General features: G+C 35.2%; 1 protein-coding gene and 1 non-coding gene across 10 annotated transcripts in view; one reads left to right on the forward strand and one right to left on the reverse strand.

Moving 5' to 3' along the window:
• Positions 1-20253, reverse strand: part of SOX5 (SRY-box transcription factor 5) — an 899287-nt gene that overhangs the window by 223959 nt on the left and 655075 nt on the right. The window lies entirely within an intron of this gene.
• Positions 9776-9847, forward strand: TRNAA-AGC (transfer RNA alanine (anticodon AGC)). Its single transcript has one exon. It is a non-coding gene; the product is annotated as a tRNA-Ala (tRNA).

Below are 20253 nucleotides of genomic sequence, written 5' to 3' on the forward strand. Positions count from 1 at the left end.
ATAGACCATCTCTGAAACAGAGGAAGGGGAGGGAGGGAGGGAAGGAAGGAAGGAGGGAGGGAGGGAAGGAATGCAACAAAGAGAGAGAAAGAAAACAAAGAGAAAGAAAAGAAAGAGAAAGAATTAAATAGATGACTGAATCATAATGCAATCAAAGATTATCCTTTTTCATAATTTAACTATGATCATTTTTTCTAACAGAAAACATTAAATTACATTAATATTTTCAAAGGCTGTCTTACCCTGTCACTAACATATATTTTAAGTCCACCAGTAATAATACTTATTTGCGATAACAGTCAATGAAAACATGTTTTTTCCTATTCTTACCAGCAGTGATAAAACAAAAAATACCCTTTCTAGTAAATGTGATATCAAGGAGAAGGTTAAACATTACTTGTAATTTTTCCTTATTCTGCCTTTAGTCTATTCTTAAAGGAGAATACAATGTTTCTTTTTAGATTACTCTCTAAATTAAAGCATCATGTATATAAGGGCAAAGTCAGGGTTAAATATCTATGCAAGCCAGAGAGTTTTAAACTGTTCTTTGGCCACATGCTATTAATTACAAGAAGCCCAGAATATGAGAATTAACCAGTGCAAATATATCACTACGACTGGGAAAGATTCCTAAGTAAGCCAGCTTTCCCTACTGTTTTTCTATAACGGGGTACGGGTGTTCATCTGTCCATTCAAACACCCTTCTTAAGTGTTGGTTTCAATATAGATTGTGCCTGGCTAGCTGTTTCAAAGTTAAAACTGCTACAGACAGGATTTATATTTGTGTTATACACTTCAACTTTCTTGCCTAACCTATTTCTCAGTTATGCACTGAGAGCCTCAATTTTTAAGTTACAATGTTGGAACCAATTGCCTACATAGTAGTAGCACATAGAGAACCAGTAACCTAGATCTCTGAAAGCTAATCAACTATTGTGTCAATATAGCCAAAGTTACCACTGAATTCTCAAAATAATTTATATGCCAAGTAAATAAACTTTAAAAAGACCTAGGGAAAAAAATCATATTTACAAATATGCCAACTTCAATTTCAAGGTCTACAAGGAGATCAGAGAAAAAGGTAATAGAACACAAAATCACTTTTACTATTGTTTGAATACAACAAAGCAAAGCAAATCTTCTTGGTCTGGATATTACTAGACATATGTGAAGAGGAAAATTAAAAGATTATATATATATATAAACATTGATACGTTCCATACTTTTCAAAAACAACAAATCTATGTCTTTCAGTAAAATTTAACACTTCAGCTTTATCAAGCTCAACCCCACGAGTCATTCTTTGAATGAATTAAATGTTTGCTGTAAGTATTCTTAAGAGAACTAACCATGTAAGGTAAACTAGTAACAAATCTTTAATCTGTGCACAAGATCATCAAATATAGAAAATACATTCATAGAGAATGCACCCACCAGTTCGGGCGTTAATCACTATAACTATAAAACTGGAGAACAAAAGTACATAATAGAGTAACATTCGCTTTAATTGTCCCAGTTTATGCATTCTACTTAATTGCCAGAAGGTATTATTTCGCTTCATGTAAATAATTTTTCTATGTTTCTGTGAGTTTTATTATTTCATAATCATCTCATGATTTGCAAAACATACATGAGCATCTCTTAAATCTGGATAAAGTTTTTAGGAAAAGTATTGCTTTAAGAAAGAAAAATTTTATCAAGAGCTGGCTATGATGCATGCAATAAATAACTCAACAGCAATTTTTATGATATTACACTCAGTTCTAGTATTTCTCTTACAACAACTTCACTGTCTCTTCTTCTAGACCTGTCCCCTACCCTTTCTCTCTCTCTCTCTCTCTCACACACACACACACACACAAACACATAGGAAAGTTCTGTGAACAATATCCAAATACTGAGTACATCCCAAGGACCAAGATTTCCATGTGTAATCTCATTTAATCCTTACACCTGCACTATGAGTGGGGTAATTAGTATTCCTTTATAATGAAGGAAAAGTTGCCTATATTCTTACAGTAAGTAATTAGCTAAATTGCCATTTGGACTTGGCAAAACCCTATATTTTTCAATGCTTCCAGTGTTCCCTATCTCAATAAGCCATGTTACCAATTTCCAGCTGTTGAGGATCAAAATTTCAACGCAAACTTCTATTTTGTTTTCAACCCATCTACCCGACATCACACATTAATTACACAGAAGCACTTCTTTTTTTTTTTTTTTAAGACAAAGTGGCTATTACCATAGGTGTGCAATGCCATTAATACTCATGCTACACAGACAAAAAAATGTTCTAGGGTTCAACTTACAAATACAGAGTAATAAAGCATTTTGTGTTCCAGTTCTATTCTCTGTTCTCTAAGACATGGTTTGCCTAAATGTGGAAGCATGCTTGAATTTCCAGTTGTTTTTACTGGGGTAAAACACTGTGTTTCATCTGCAGTGTTTAATGAATTGGCCATTGACAGCTATTTTGAGCCTTATAAAGACTACTACGTTCTATTGAAACTTTATTACAAGTTCCGTATCCACAATCTGTGTTCTTGTGAAAGTACAACAAATCCTAAAGTTTGGATGAATTTGACTACAAATTCAGCCAATTTGAAAAAACAAAAAACAAAAAACAAGATGATCTGAACTGTGAATGTTGGCCATCCATTTAGAGTGGTTTGTTTATATGAGTTACTGGGACCCAGTAACTAAATTGTAAGTGGTGGCTAATGTGGCTCTTTGCAAACAGCACAGATTAACTGAAATACTGATGCTCCCACAGTTTGACAAATAGTAAAATAAAAGGTTTATCTGTTTCAAATATGTCTGTAGACAAGAGAGTCTAGCAAAAATTAGTAGAGGATATGGGGTAAAATCATCCCATAGCTCTTTATCAGTTTACTCCTAATCAGAAAAAAAATTAATTGTACTTATGAGTCTGGATTTTTATGTATGAAAATTATGTATGTAATATGGGGTGTTGTAAAGAAAGCCACTGAGATCTTAATTAAGGTTTCTGAAATTTAAACCCAATTATCAAGGCAAAAAAATTCAAAGACAAAACCAGGCAAATATGGGAAAAACTTGAAACTTTCCCCTTACAAGACTTTCACCTAGCGGTTTTAGAACTTCCACTGAAATTACAGTAATCTTCCCCTAACTGTAAATTCTCCTCATGTGAAAATAAGTGGATATATATTTGTATACTTTTTTCACTGCTGCAAGCATTCTTGATGAAATACACGTGAATCACAAGTGACTCCACGTTTTAAAGTAAAAAATTGGTAGTTACAGTATAAGTCATTTTTTCAATAGACATTAAGTGCCTACTCAATGCCCTGTACCCTGCTACACTCCTGGGTTGAGGGACAGACTAAAATCAGTACATTAGTCAAAAGTAGCTTATAAAGAAAATAACCCTGGAAAATCTTTTTATTTGCCCAGAAGGTACAGTAAGCATTTTGTGATACCCAATCCTAAACATTCATATGCTTAAAAGTTACTGTTTAAGAATCAACTAAATTAGACTAAAGGAAAAACAAACAGAATGCCTACATAAACACTAAAAACATTCTGTGTTTAGGAAACCCATCAAATCCCTGATCTAAGAATGGGGAACAGAGAGTTTTAAAAGGTTCCTGTCTTTCTGCAGAATTTACTCAACTGCTCGATGCATGTTTAGGTTAAGCAAGATAATGTTGTAGGAGGATTAAGCAAAATCACGTGAAGCTGTAGGGAGTAACATTCTGAATTTAGTACCTTCACGTATGTTGCGACTACATGGTGGAGCCAGAAGCAAGATAAACCTGGGTTCTGCCTTCGGAGCTGGGTAAGGATGAGGCAAGAGGCACCCAGGGGGCAGAACTTGAAGAGATTCTCACTGCTGACTCCGCATCGCAGGACACAGACTGTGTGCCTTCTTACAATTTGTGACCTGGATATATTTTCTATCAACTTTCCTGAGAGGCAATGGTTCTCCAGTCTGCTTACTTTCACAGGGTATGGTGACTATGGCTGTTCGTTTTGTTAAAGATAAACCTATAAAGATGCATGTGCTTTCTGTTTGATTCTTCATTGAAATGATTGGTGTAAAATGAATTAAGCATTTCATTGAAACCACAGGGGAAGAATATTGGAAAAGTTTTGTCTAAAAAGGAATGACCTTCTATTTTAATATACTCATATATGATATGAAAGACTTTATTGACTTTCTCTTTAATATGCTGTTCTCACTAGTTTATTTTAGTGAGTATAAAAGTAAGCATTATATATATGTATTTGCCAGTATTTACCTAAATATACATTTATAGAGGCTGACTTATAAATTCTAATTACCTCGGTCTTAAACTCTCTTCCTATGAGAGTTTCCAAGGATACAATCATATAGTTGATGTCAGAATACTTTTTCACAAGTTCTGCAGTCTAACAGTTACAGATACAGGTATCACTGTCTCCTGGGAGATTATGAACTACTGGATTAAATGAGATGCCATAAGAAAACTGCCATGAAATGCTAGGGCTATTCTTCATTTCTCCCTTGGTACTCAGAGGTCAGGTCTTATTTATTTAAGCATTCCCTGCATTGAAAGGATAATGTCTTTCACAGAGTAGCCATTTAATAACTGTAAGAAAAACAAAAACATAATTCTTACTGGAAATATTTTGTGTTCCTGGCAATAAGGACATTTAAGAACAATATTTCTGCAAAAGACAGATTGTTTTGAATTTAGCCTTTTTCATAAAACTATGACTGTCAGATATATATGTTCATCTATTCACCTGATAAAAATACTGATTAAGTTAGGGCTCATTTATTTAGTTTACAAAAGAATATCTCATTTTTAGAGTATCAGCTTTAAAATAGTATTGCTTCTTAGTCAAACAAAATTTAGACTCTCCTACAAATGCTAATTATTTCTTAATAACAGTTTTTAAACTGTACCATTTAACTTAGATTAGAAAGATGATTTCTGATAACCCAGCTAATGTATTAAAAAAAATATAAATAAGAGACCCTCAAGAATAAACTGCAATACCATCAAGTATCTAGAGCTACTATCCTTTATGTTTAAAGGATGGACTTCGCTTGAGATTTTTCAAAGGACAGAGAGCTGATGAAAAACACTAGCAAGAGATGCCCCAGAGATTTTATTCTGTTAGTACAGAAAAGTTATATTATGATTTTAAATATCATTTCCCCTTTCCTTACCTCAACTACGTTCCTCAAATATTACTTTTTGAGACTACTTTTGGATACCTTTTTAATAGAGTTAACACAAGCTTGTTAAAAGTTTTGCCTTGTGGCTAAATTGAGGATCAGATGAGAGCCAAATGCGAGGGTGGTTTTTGTGATGTGGGAGAAGCATGTATGTTTGAGTGTGTGCTCATGTGTATGTGCCTATTAACTGTTCAAATAATCCAGGAAAACAGAAAAAATGCTGAATGGGAGTTCTGTGGGTAGAACTAGCCACAGAACAGAGCTTTTGCTGTGCATTATTAGTTAGTGAATTTCCAAAAGTTGCTGCCATACAATGAAGCTACAGTTTACAGAAGGCCACCCTCAGGAATGTGTGTGTTTGTGTGCACACATGTGTGTGTGCAAAATATAAAAGTATCTGCAACGTCTCTATTGATTACCATTTTCCCTTGCTGGAAACAATCTTCCCCCAAAATGGAGCTTTCTGGTATTTAAATGACCGGGTAGTACTTAACTAATAAACTAAAAAATACTCTGGAGTCTGGAAGACAAGGTCAAGAGGGAGGGTGTAATTTAAGAGTCTGAACCTGACTGATACACAGCTCCCATTCCGCCACATAAAAGGGAGTCTGGAAAACCCTAACTGTTACCTATCGATACCCAATCGTCTACCAAATCCTTTTAACTACAACTCACTTATGATGAAAACTTCTAAACTACAATGAATCCACGGTGCTTACAACTCAAATTACATATTGCCATTCCATCCACAGTCCTTTTGTCTAAAGTCTTGCCTGGCAGCTGAATTCTTTCTTTCTTAGTAGGAAGTGTGATGCAACATTGAACAAAGCCCCTCAGAACCCAATAAGATCACGATGGTCAATGGAGAAAAGAAGGGAAAGTAAATGTATCATTATTCTAAAGACTTTTAAGTATCCCTGGGGGATAAACTTCAGAGAGAGGGTACAAGTAAAGTAGATTTGAATGCGTAGTTGGAATTTCATAAGTTACCAGCAAAGAGCACATATTCATAGCTGAGTTGCAGCACTAACGCTTAAAATTGTATCAAGGAGTTTAATGACAGTGGAAGCTGGAGAATAGACAGGCAAAAAAAAAAAAATGGTTATCAGTGGTGGTGAAATTTTCATATTCTACTAGGAACTAGGTAGGAGGGATTAAATCTGGATTGAACTCTCAAACTGTATTTAGCTCCTAAACTGGATCTCCTAATTGAAGACCAACTGTTCCTAACTGCAAGACAGTAGAGTTTTACAATTCCACTGCGTGAAAGAACTAACAAAAGACTACCTCGAGATCAGCAATATAGTAAGTTCCATTCTAACTTACTGTGCTTATTCATTCTTACATAACATTATACGTCTGCACTTAAACATCTCCCACACTGCCAAAGCTTTAGGGTAAAGCATATTTATTATAACCACATGAGAGAAGGTGGAGCTAACTAAGCGTGCATGCTTATCTCTGTACTATTTCACAAGAGATATTTTTTACTTCAGGAGAAATTAGCTACCGTATTTTATATATCTTAAAAAAAAGCAAAACATGAGTCTAACTTGAATGCCAAACCTGAAAAATACAGCTTCAAAGCGGTCTTAACCACCACCAGATGCGTAATTAGTTTAAGTCATATTGCTGCAATGGACTTCTGATGCCCGCCTTTGGTACCTAATTGTTTGAACTCTTCTAAAAGGAAAGCAGTATTTTTTTTCTCAGACTAGGTACTGGCACAACCAGATTACAAGATATTTATAAGTTTTGTCTTTAATATTTAGGGCAGTGTTTCAGAAATCTGCTTTTAAAGTGTTGAGGACATAGACAGGTACCTCTTGGCCACAGAACATGCTTTTATTGAAAGCATCAGGACATGTGGGTCACCTGGCCAAATTTCTGAATTATGAAGTCATGATAGGACCACTGAGTCAGCCTTCATTTGAGTTTTTGGCTATAAATATTTCTGAATAAAAGACTGAAAACTGAAATTCTGTTTATTTGGTTCAAATACAAGAAATCCAAATCTTAGAGCAGGTCGTAATGGGTGCTTGGAAAAAAAAAAAAAAAAAGGTCCAGTAGTGACAGCAAATTCCCTGTACCTAAATGATTTGGAATTAAAAGTTCTGGCAAAACTCCGGAAACCTCTAAAACTATGGCACTATTCCAGAGACGTCTGGAAGTATAAGAAATATTTGATGGCTAAGACGTTTCACAGCACTCCTCTGCTCAGACCCCTCTGACAGCTTTCACTCCTTTCAGTAAAATCCTAAGTCCCCTAAGTAGCCTCCAGCATTCCATCGTCCAGGGCCCCTCACCTCTCTGAACTCACTTCCACCTGGCCTCCTCAGCCCATTTCATTCCAGCCACACTGGGCTCCTTGCTGTCCTTCAAACATACCAGGCCTTTTGTACTCTGCTCTCTAACACAATGATCTGCCCCCCAGTTACCCACTTAGCTCTCTCCCTCATCTCCTTCAAGTCTGCTCAAATGTCATTTCCTCAGGAAGAATTTATAAAGTTATCATCCCTTACATTTCCCAATCTCCACACCACATTTCCCCATATCACTTATTTGTATGTGATACAAAATGATTTGCTTTACCTATTCATTACATTTATAATCTGACTCTTCTCATTGGAGATCCATACATTTAGGGCTTTCTGTCTCGTCCTCTGCTGTATTTCCTGTATTGAGAACACTGACTTGGATATAAGAAGCATTCAGTAAATATATGTTTGACTGAATTAAATCTAAGGTTCTAAAGATCTGTGCTACCTCCAAAAAAATACAAGATTATTGTCTTTCTCATTCTCATGGTTGCCATTTTGAAATACTGCAAATTAAGAATTCATACTCTTATTAGAATCAGAGGCAGGGTTCATATTCCAGCTACTAAACTGTTTATTCAACAAGGTAAATCAGTTCAGCCTGTCTCAACTAACACTTTTGTTTATAAAGTACATAATAAAGAAAACCTTTTCAATATTATTAATCTGAACAAAGTTTATCCAACAGAAAATTATAGACAATATTCTAGAGATAAGATTAATCAAACTATATTTCATAACTATAGCTGCTTCTGCCTGAAACAATTATATAAAGTTTAACAACTTATTTTATCTCTGGATATAATCCAAAGTTGGATATAATGCATTTCACAATAATAATAACCTAGATTAATTTTCAATGATGTAATTTCATTGACAATCTTCTAAAAGTATTGAATATAAATGTACAGTTTTTAAAAATTTGTCACTAGCATAAATGACAGTGCACTTGAAAGACATGAAATATTCTGAGAGATCCAAAATGTCAGTGAGAATAATGGAAGACGTCTTAACACTTACTGAATCCTGATATAAAATGCTGAGAAGACTTTCATGAAATTGTGTCAACCCAGTTCTCAAACATACTAAGAACTCCACAAATATTTGTTAACATGTGAATGAGTCACTGTCAGATGGATGAACCAAAGGAATAAACACAGTGAGAAAAGAATGTTTAAAATATACACATTAATGGTAAGTAGAATATGGCAATATGTCAAAATTAGGACATAATATAATGTTTAGCTATCACTTTTCTTTACAAAACAAAACTTCTGAATACACAATCATAGGGTTAAATATCTACACCATTAATCCACTAACACAAATGGAGAGCAGAAAAGTTTATTCTTCCCGTTTCCCTTCATATCTGTCCTACTCCTCTAAATACTCATCTAAATCACTGCATTTGGAGGAAAAGATCACTGCAGCTGCCCACCTGGGAAACTATGCTGACAAAAGCAACAGCCCTGGAAGAGGAAAGTATATCATAAAACAAGCAAGCATCTTCATTAGAATTTCTTTAAGAGTATCGTATACAGTCTTTATGACCATTTCCTTATTTGTAAAATTGGGATAATCCTGCCTTGTAGGATTATAAAATTAAATTAGATAATAATGCAAAGCATTTAGTTCTCTGGAGACCTCGTTAAAAGGTAGGCATAATAAAAAGCACTGTGTGTGAGAAGCAGTTAGGAGGGCACTGGGCCACACTTTGAGAAACACTCGTTTAGGAAATAGCCATCACTGGGGCATCCCCTTCGTCTCTGGACTTACTGTCCTAAAAAACAGATGAGAAGCCTCGCCAGGAACAGTCTTGTGACCCATTTCCCTTGGCTCCTGGGGCAGCTTTACAGCACCCAAACCCAGTGACAGCCTATCAGCAAAACCCAGTGGAGATGACCTGCTGGCCATGATAGAACTGGGGACCTGGTTTAATTATGAAACAGTGGTTAAGAAGAAGAAAGAGAAAGGAAAAGGGGAAAAACAAGAGAAGGAGAGAGGGAGGAAGAGAGAATATGAACAAGGAATAAGAAAACAGTGTGGCAGCATTAATGCCTTCCTTCAATCTTCCAAACCCCATGTAGCCTACAGAATTTTGGGTTGTCAACATAAGGCAGTAATTCAACCACAGTCAACCTCTGGCTAGTCCAGTGGATTATCTATCAAGCTAAAGCTCAGGACAGTAGAGCACACATTTCTACCGGAATGATTCCTTAAAAAACACACCTTTTGGGGGTGAGGGTGGGGGAGTATAGCTCAGTGGTAGAGCATGTGCTTAGCATGCACGAGGTCCTGGGTTCAATCCCCAGTACTTCCACTAAAACAACAACAACAGAACTTCTGTTGGTGAAATGTGAAAAATTATCTTGATGCAGTTAAATATTAGGTCATAATATTTCCCGTATTTTATGTACAGAATTTTTACTTTTTCACTTTTTAGCAAAGCTTGAATTCTTACACCTAGGTTTTTCTCCACACTTTTAAACATTATTTACTTTCATACCAAAATTTTACTTAAACGTGTTTTTCAGTTGATTACTATTTATTAAATTACAGCAGTACTTGGATTTAAATTTCACTCCTATTGCTGCCTTCAAATGTAAATGGCTTTCATGCTTTCAGTATTACTGACAAAATTCTGTTGTTAGGGAGAAGCAGATCAGGTATTTTAGTTAATCTCACTCTCTCTGCTATTACCATGTCCTTGCAATCCTGGTAAAGAAGATGATGGTCTTCAGAAACCCACTTTTCAGCTACCATAAGAAGAAAACCCTTTTCAGGAAACACATGCTACAAATATAAAATGCAAAATATTAGACACAGAACAAACTTTAGGGACATTTAATTCTCTTTTTACTTTTTAAACATGAGACCTGATGCATAGTTTTATAAAGGGACAAGTCAATGGATATGCACCATGTGACTTAGATTAAAAACACCAGCCATTCCGATTCCTCATGTATGTACTAACTCTGGCGTCATACCTCAAAATACAACACATTCATAAAACATGGTTTACTCATGGAAATCGACATGGTTTGGCTGTGTGCTTATCCTTAATACAAAAAAGTAGGATCGTCAAAAAGAGTCTACTGTAACTTTTATACCTTCCCAGATACACAGGGAAGATAACTGACAACTGTAAGAGTTCGTGAAATGTGTGTTTCTACAATGCACTTCAGTACAATCGACGTAAGCATCCTCCATGGGTCTGTATGCTATTTTAGGTGGAAATAGAAATGTCCAATAAACAATTATTTACCTTAAATCTGCTGCTCACGTAATTTATCGTCTTACTTGCTTTCCTTTTTGTATTCTTGAAATCTGGCTTCTGACTAGATCAGTAATTATCTGTTTATAAATCACAGTATGGAATATTATTCTGTTAACAATTACGACTCCAGCCATTCTTCCCTAATATTCTTGAAACTACATAATTAACTAAATGAGGGAATCCTTTCACAATGTGTAAGTATATCCAATCTTTAAATATTTTACCAATTTTGTCAATTATACCTGCAGAGCTGGAAAAAAAATCCCACAGAAAATTACATTCAATTCAAATTTAACTTTCCTGAAATCGTCCCCTCCTTGCTTTCTTCTCTCACTATTTATTTTCCAGGACTCTTTTCCGAATGTGCCTCAAGTAGGTCTTACCAGGTTCAGTCATCCCTCTCTCCTCTAAAGTCTCCATTAATATCTCTTTCACCAACACACTTCATCACTATGTCATCATTATGTGGATGGTTTGCAAATTCTTATGTCCTTTCCTGATCTCATTCAGATTTCAATTTCTTACTAACTTCTTCCTAAACATCTCAGTATTGCCCAATGGTGTCTCAAAATTATTACATCCAGAAGAAGACCCATCAACTGTCTCAGCAAGAAATCAGGTCCTACTCTTGCCTCCTCAACCTCCTTTAATGGCACCTTCATAGTGCAAGTCACTCTGCATCTTTAACTTTTTATCATCACATACTACTTGCCACCAAGTCTCATTAATTTTTACCCTTCAATATCTCTGAAATTCTTACTCTCCTCTCCACTTGTAAAGATAAAAATTGTTTAGGTCTCAACTACCTCTATCATAGAGCCCTCTTGATAGCCTTCTAACTAACCTTCCAACCTTGAATCCATCACCCTTCCATCAAATATTTAACACTAATTTGCTACCTACCAAATACTGGATTAGCCTTGGAACACAAAAATGAAATGACATCCTCCCTGCCCTCAAGACATTTACAGTCTGGTGGAGAAAGTGTGAAATAGACTGATTAAGTGTGATCGGGTATGAACAGTAAATCTAATGTAAGAAGAAAAAACGAGCACAAAGGCTGTACTTCTAACCAGCCAGACAAGACGTTAAGGAAATCCTTTTTCAAAGAAGTACTGTTCAGCTGAATTTGAAAAGACATATTAACATTATCCTGGAAAATGAAGGGCTGAAAGCTTTCATAAAGATGGAACGACATGAATGCTATCTCAGCAATGTGAAAACTATGATATGGTCACAAAACCTCAGGTATGAATGTCTGTTCAGAGCTACAGAGCCGTACGATTTTGACTCTGTTTGTTTAAATTTTATCCATTTAGTAAGTAATTATTTTACAAAACATCCAGCATCTCATCAAGGCCCTTATTTCAATATACAATAATTAAACAACTATGATGTACTATAGTCTGCTTCAACACATGCTATTTAGTAAATAAACAAGTTTCTGGACCTCAAGATACTTAAAATCTCATGGCAGAAATAAGTACTGCAAGGATTACAGTAAAATACAAGTTCTATTAAAAAGTAACATAAAATCCAGACTGGATACATCATCTGAACTTGGGCCTAACTGATTACACTCTCTGTGTACCGCCGCTATCTATGGAACCTAAAATCCTAAGATGGAAAACAAGTCCATAGATATTGATCTATATCAGCACATCCTTGGCACCACTGTTTGGTTATTGTTGTTGCCCAAAGCAACTCAAGAAAGTGTGTACTAAGGCAGAATAATCAATGAAGAAAATGGTTTCTGAGAATGGAATTTTGATCAGAATATTCCTTTGCTGGAAAATCATCAATAGATTTTCAATATATTTCAACTCCTTAGTGTGGCATTGAGGGCTTCTCCAACCTGATCCTAAACTACATTTAGAATCTAATTTGGTTTGCTTTTCTCAATTCATTTGTCTGTTATTCCCAATAAATTAGTTTATTTATTTATCACCCCTGATGATACCCAATGCATTTTAAGCTCTGTGCTTTGAACTATTAAAGCATTCACCCCGCTCAAACACCCTTGCCAAAGCCCTAGAGTGTCTTCCCCCATCTCTGCCTAGACAGACACTGGCCATCTTCAATGATATCACCCTGTCATCAAAAAATCCACTTTTTATCCCCCATCAGGATATCTCTGCCTTTTTAAATGAAATTTATCATTTCCTGATATCTAACTTTTTCTCTTAGCTACCTGTCACTGCATATCCATATTCACACATCTGGAAAAAAGTATTCACCAAGAGAACATAACGTTCTGTGTGACAAGGTTGGCATGTCATTTGTTTTGCTGTATGTCAGAGTATTCTGTAAGCCCGACTGTTCAAAAAAAAAAATCTGTGAAATGAATGAGGGAATGATTAACTTATTCGTTACTTCACAACTGCTCTCATATTAACTGTGTGCATCATATGTGACCCTACAGGAAATGATAATGGATAATATAATGGATGATGTTTTCCACCAGACATCTCCAAGTTCAAGCCCTGCTTTTACTAACTTTTTAGTCAATGTGTTTAGTCCATCTGGATTTCAGTTTCCTCATCTATAGTGGCATATAGGTAGGTGGGTAGGTAGAGAAAACATATAAAGTACGTTGATGCCTGAGAAAAAACTATATGCTTAATAAATGTTATCTGTTATTAAAAAGTAGCATTACTAAGGTTAGTATAATCTTTCAAGCTAATCAAAGCTTTGTTGTTGTTGTTTCCATTTTCTACCATTAAAAGAGAAATCTGTTTATCCATCTTATATAACCTCAACACAACATCTTAGGAATCTGATAGACAAGAATCTGACTGGTCTATATAAATACATACAACCCAACATGATAATTCAGAACAAAGTCAAGATTATCATCTAAGCCAAAGTTTTAGCCATCTGCAAATTTTCTATATACTGCTGTCACTTCCTTTTAAGCTTGAAATATAATATTTTGACTGAATAATTTACTGTGCATACAGTTAAATTTTGAAATGTGCCTCATCAGACAGTGAATGCTGTGTAAAGCATTTGCTCACCACTCCTCTGAGGGGACTGCAGATACAGATAGAACACATCCCTGTAATATGTTCTTCGAATTTATGAAATTGGGAATATTTTAAAGTCTAGATAATTAACTTTATGACTAATTGTATTTCTTTCTGGCAAAATGCATATGAAAAAAGGCAAGTGGCCATCATTTCCATTCTTCCGCTGCCCTGACTTACAGTAACAGCCTTACAGAGCCAAGGAAAAGTAAAAGTCTTCCATTTTCCCTCCTGTTTTTTTTTTTTTTTTCATCTTCCATTAACCTTCCATAGTTCAGTGGAAAATCAGTCTTCTACACTTAGACCTAATATTTCTCAGCACTGCTCCTAAGAATGCTGTGAGAAAGCACAGGGCAGGAATACAGAAGGCATCCTTGTTTCCCAGAGGAAAGGTCGAGCAGATGCACCCACGTCTTCTCCTCTCCATCTTGAGCACTCAGATGGGAGGATTGGCTTTGACTGCAACACTCGGCTCCTAATAGGTGGTAGAGACATGTTTAACTCTGGCATAACTACAAAGAGGTTCACTGAGTCAGCTTTACTCAAATATTTCTTTTGATCTTGGTTTATAACATCGGAATCAATGTAAAATGTAAACCAAAAACTGAGGTGCTATTACGATGTAAAACTTACCCTTGTTCCATTAAAAGAAAAAAAAAAACCACAAAAACTTTTCCTATAGTAAGAATAGTGGCATGGAGGGAAAGACAGGGTTTTATTTAGTGCACTGCAGCAATTGTTGACTTTGTTTTTTAAACAATAGTGTGTTTGGCAAAGTAGTCACAACCCCAGTGACAATGGAATGTAAGTTACAATAAAACATCCACAAACTCTATACACAGCCTTTGCAGTCACAAGGTACTGTAACCCTGTGAATGACTACACCCGGGCCAGGATCTGCAGCTTTGGACAACAAGGTGGCTTTCAAGGGCACATAAATGAGCATTTTCTGCTACAAGGAAAATAAATGTGTCTGTTTTATTCTGTAATCTTCTCATCTTCCTTTCAGCACAATTTCCTCCCTTTTCTCCACTTCTAGGTATCTGCCCAGCATCTTCAGGTCAACTATTAGATGTGCAGACTTCCAACACAAGAGTTCACGTAGGTGGAGTGCCCTGTATCAATGCCTGTGTAAGCTCTGAAGTTAGTATTCCTCTTTTATACTCCAAAGTGTATTCTTACATACCAATTTAAACTTATACTGTGATTAAATAAATTCATAGATATGTATGAATAGTTAGTTGGTTTATCTATCCCATTTGTGTTTATATTTCAAAGAGTGTTATGAGTTGAACTGTTGTCCACAAGAAAGTTATTCTGAAGTCCTAACATCTAGTGCCTGTGAATCTAACCTTATTTGGAAATAGAATCTTTGTAGATTTAATCAAGTTAAGATGAAGTTGTAAGGGTGGGCCCTAATTCAGTATGACTGGGGTCCTTATAAGAAGACGGCCGTGTAAGAACATAGACACAGAAAGAAAACCATGTGACAACTGAGGCAGAGATGAGAGTCATGCAGTTGAAAGCCAAGGAACACAAGGCTTGAGGGCCAGCACAAGAAGCTAAGAGGCGAGGGCGAGGAGGATTCTACCGAGGGTCTCAGAGGGAGCATGGCTTGGCCAACACCCTGACTTCAGATTTCTAGCCTCTAGAATTGTGAAAGAATAAATTTTCATTGTTTTAAGACACCTAGTTTGTGTTACTTTGTTACAGCAGCCCCAGGAAACCAATACAGAGTATCTCATTAATTAAACATATTAGTCTTTACAAGAATGGTTGCAGAACATGTTTTTCATTATACCTGTTTCCCATTCAGACTCGATGTTTGTATGCTCGTCTGAGCAAGCATACTCTGCTTTTTCCTTTTTTTCATCAATTTTTTAAAGGTAGATACTTCAGCAAATATAGCTTTGAAAATAAAGGAAGCAAAGCTAACTCTATAGTAATACCCCTTTGCATGCCCTTCCTATGATCCTCTGTATTACCCCCATCTACACCCTATCGTCTCTGATTTAGTGCCTACACATACATATTTCCTATATTACGTTAGTTTTTAACAGCTCATTCTTGTTATGTAAATTAACGTTTATAGAAACTAGAAACAAAATCCATCAGTAACCGATTCTTATTAGCATTACTGAAGATTGTTCATTTTTCAAAATATCTAATCCCTAGTAACTAGCCACATGTTAACAGAAAACACCAAAAGTAAATATCCAAGGTAAAATATGTATTAATAACATATATTTTAGATGAATATCTAATACTTAAATGTGCATACAAACACACATACATACTTTTTAAAAATAAGATAATCCTATATTTACTATTATGCAACTTTTTAAACTTTAAATATAAATCATAGATATCTTTCCATATTTCTATGCATAAACTTCCCTAATGTTTAACAAGTGAAGAACAGGGTTAGGAAGGAGAGATACTTTCATTATACACATTTTATTACTGTTTACTTTGTGCATGTAATAGCCTCCTAAAAATTAGGCATATTTTTATAAATTAAAATAAATACAGAATCAGAAATTCCTTAGAAATTAATCAGTGTAGACCATAGTCAAACTAATCAATACAAATTTATCCAACATCAGTATCACATAAATTCAAATAAAATATTTTAAGTTAGCCAGAAATTTTATGACTAGTACATTTTATTGAAAATCATTTTCATTATTGATCTGATATTATTCTTAAACATAAACAATTTAAAATTAATTTGTCACTTGTATATTTATTTTTCTTTTGAAACATACTTTTATAGTAAAAAGCTAACACTCAGATTCATACTGTGTAAAAGGAACAGAAAATCTATTATAATTTTCCCATTGTACAATGTGTATGGTTAGGACAGGAGGACAACTCATTGGTTCCAGGTGGTCACATCCATGGCAAATGAAGGTCCTCCCTTGATAAGAGTTGAGATTACTGTACATTTTCAGTGGGATCCAATTGTTAATAATAGACTGCACTTCCTGATAGCCTTTCCTCCTCTCCACTATATCAGCTTTGGATGCATACTGACTGAAATAGATCCCAAATACTGAAATTATGCAAGAGAGGGAGGGTACAACTCAGTGGTAGAGTGCGTGCTTAGCATGAGCAAGGTCCTGGGTTCAATCTCCAGTACCTCCACTAAAAGTAAATAAATAAGCCTAATTACCTCCCCTAAATAAACAAATAACTTTGAAATTATCCAAGAAAGGTCTCTTATGATTTAAAATTTCAGTAGCAAGAGATCTAGCCAGAAACCTCATATTTGGCTTGAAAGTGCAGTTACTCAAATTGTTAAAAAATAACAATGTATTTTACTGAATATTTCAGTGAAAGAAAAACCGTAAATCTACCAGAAGCAGCTACTGTTTCTGGAAACAAAAAATCATCATAAGCAGGTGCTGTACGCTCTCTGTCTCCTAAGGTCTTTATCAGACCTCCCTCTTTTACCCTTTCCAAGTTGACTTACTGGTCATCAAATTAAATATCCCAAAATGTTATGTAACACATCCCAGAATATAGATAGAAGTGGCATTTAGCACATGGTTTATTTATATACCACACAACATGGCACCAGAGAATCTTCAGAAATTATTGTTATTACGACCATTTCATGTGTGCAGCATTACAATACAAGCCCCTTTAAAAAAACCCACAACTGTTACTCTACTGCATTCAGAGAGACGCACGATGCAGGCTCAGATCTTGGCAACCTGTGAAAGTGCCCAGTTGAAAATTACTAACAGCTGGAGATGACAGTTGTTTTAACAGCTGAGCTGACAGGATTAATTTAAATGCACTGAAATCAAAAGTAGATAACACCTGTTTAGTCTTCTCGGGCCATTCGACAAGGTAGGCGAAAGGAAAAATGCAGAGCCAGAATTGTGTCTCCTTCTCTCCTCTAAGGACAGAGGGGCTTCAGAGGAGAATGTCACCTTTTTGATGGAGGTGGGGGTAGATTTCAGCAGCAGGGGGCTGGTCAGCCTTTATCAGTTTTTAACATCTGGTTCCTATAATGTACCTCCTTCCCTTTTTCCTTCTCTGTCCAAGGTCTTTGACCCAAACCCAACAGTGGATAAAGATCACTAGATTTCAAAGCTACAGTTTCTCACTACAGCTTCCTAGAAATTCTCTTGGGTTAATTAATGCATTCTCTTTGAGCTTCACAGCCACAGCCACAGCCACAGAGGAGCTGCTTTTATTTTCTCCCCTTTCCTTCTTATCTCTGGATCCAAAATATAGCACGTCATACAGGAGTCTGCATTTCAAATGGTGGCCAAAAATATTTTTCAGAGTTGGGTTTTGTGTAGAGTATTTGTCAACAGTTGATTGTTTTAATCTAAAAACAAACAAACAAGAAATACTAAATAAAAATTTCTGAATTGGGGAGTAATGAAAAAATGGTTTAGGCTTGTGTGGGTGGGGAAGCTGGGATATTGTAACTTCCTCAAAAGGTGCAGGTAAGCCTAGATTTATGTATTCTTATGAACACAAGTACATAAATGAAACAAAATCAAACAGTCTGGAAGCAGAAGTGTTTATCTTGCCTCACTTTCAGGAAAGAGGATCTACATTTACTTGAAGAACATAAAGTCTATTTTCCCTCACACAGAGCCATATTTTGGCCTAATATTAAGAATCCTAATATGTACAAATCAAAAACTATCCTAATGAAATATTTTGCCAAAATTATACTCATGTCGTTTACAGAGAGCATATAGTATATGGAATGATTTTGAGCAGACACAAATTTTGCCCTTCAAAATTTTACCAAATTTTATACCTGTCCAATTTAGAAGAAAATACACTACTATCTGGTAAAGCAGGGAAAGGAAATATCTTCAGGATTAAGGCTGCTTCCTTCTTTGCCAGCTCTAGGTTTTGAAAAGCACAGCGCATAAGGTTTTTATGTCTATTTGATTTACAGCCAAAATAAAGATATAAGACAATAAGGATTTTTTCTCATTTGGGGAAAATACATGTGCATAAGCTATTTTGAGGAGGCAAAATTTTTGAAAATTCAGAAACTCTGGAGCTTTTAAAATTGTCAATAGTGATTACATTTAAAGGAGAAGCATGATTTAGAATCTTGGTTAATTATGGGAGATGCAAGATGATACACTTCACCGGAGGCCAACTTCTAGGCATACAGTACTTCTAGTTTTCCTATTTCATAAAAATAAGTTCTGTGTTAGAAGTACTTTAAAAATACACCTCATTTATTGTAATCCACAAACTCTTCTTAAAACACTCCCATTATAAAAGAAAAAAAGGCATATCTCTGTTAACCTCAGAATAATATAGATATGTGAATGGTTCATCCAACAACTCAAAACAAAAAAGCTTTTAAAGTGCCTTAATTTTAATAAAAGTGAGCTGTGTAATTTCCACATATTTAGGAATTTTCTAGGCATCTCTCTCTTACTGTTTTCTAGTTTAATTTCATTGTTGCCTGAGGACATACTTCGTATATTTTCTATTCTTTAAAAGTTTTCCTTCATTCTGTTAATAAGGTGTATTACCGTCATACAAAATGCCATCTTGCATTTCAGAAATAAACCTCCTACTTATGGTAAAAAAAAAGGTGGGGGGGACCTTAGTTTTGTTCATTCACTGAAAAAAAAAAAAGCTCAGTTAAGTGCAGTTATTCTAAAAAAGGGGAAACTGTTCTTACTATTCCAAGTAGTTTGCAATGGTGTTGGAATATTTTTAAATCTTTCAGACTCATTAAATAATTGAACTCCATGAAATTAAATGCAACAACATTTTTTTTAAAAAGCGAAGAATTACATCTGGTAGTTACAGTTTCTAGAAGGAACATCTGATCAATATCTGAAGGTTGTATGATAGAAAATAGCTATTTGTGGTATGCATTTTTATTAATAATCTAATAACAGGGTAACACAAATACTAATTCTGGTGTGACTGAGGTTTTATCACCTTATGGGCTGCAGTAAAGAAGCTCTTGGTAGAATAATGCCCATCATATTTTCTTGTCAACATCAAAGTTATGACTGCGTTATGGACAGTAAAAGTGCAATGACATACTTTAAATACTTTGGGTCAAAATATGTCTAGCAATAATTTGTTCTTCTTGATAGTTTCTTAGAGCAATTTCCAAAGAAAAAACACAGATGGGAATTTTTTTTTCAGAAAGAAACATTTATGCTTTAAAGGACAATCTGTTATATGATATTACTTATTAGATCTCTTTAGAGAAAGACACAAGAAGAAAATTTCAAACCCAGAAATAATATGAGAAAGGCCAAAACCAAACTGAAGGGGAATTTTAAACATAGGTTGTTTATTGTTTGTTTCCTTCATGCCCAATACCTTTATCTGGGATGGGGGGAGAGGGAACTGTGACTCCACCAAGTTTAAAACCTGAATTATCAAAGGCCCATTTATTAATGAACA

This window comes from Camelus dromedarius, chromosome 25 (genome assembly GCF_036321535.1).
Source record: "Camelus dromedarius isolate mCamDro1 chromosome 25, mCamDro1.pat, whole genome shotgun sequence".
Classification (NCBI taxonomy): Eukaryota; Metazoa; Chordata; class Mammalia; order Artiodactyla; family Camelidae; genus Camelus; species Camelus dromedarius.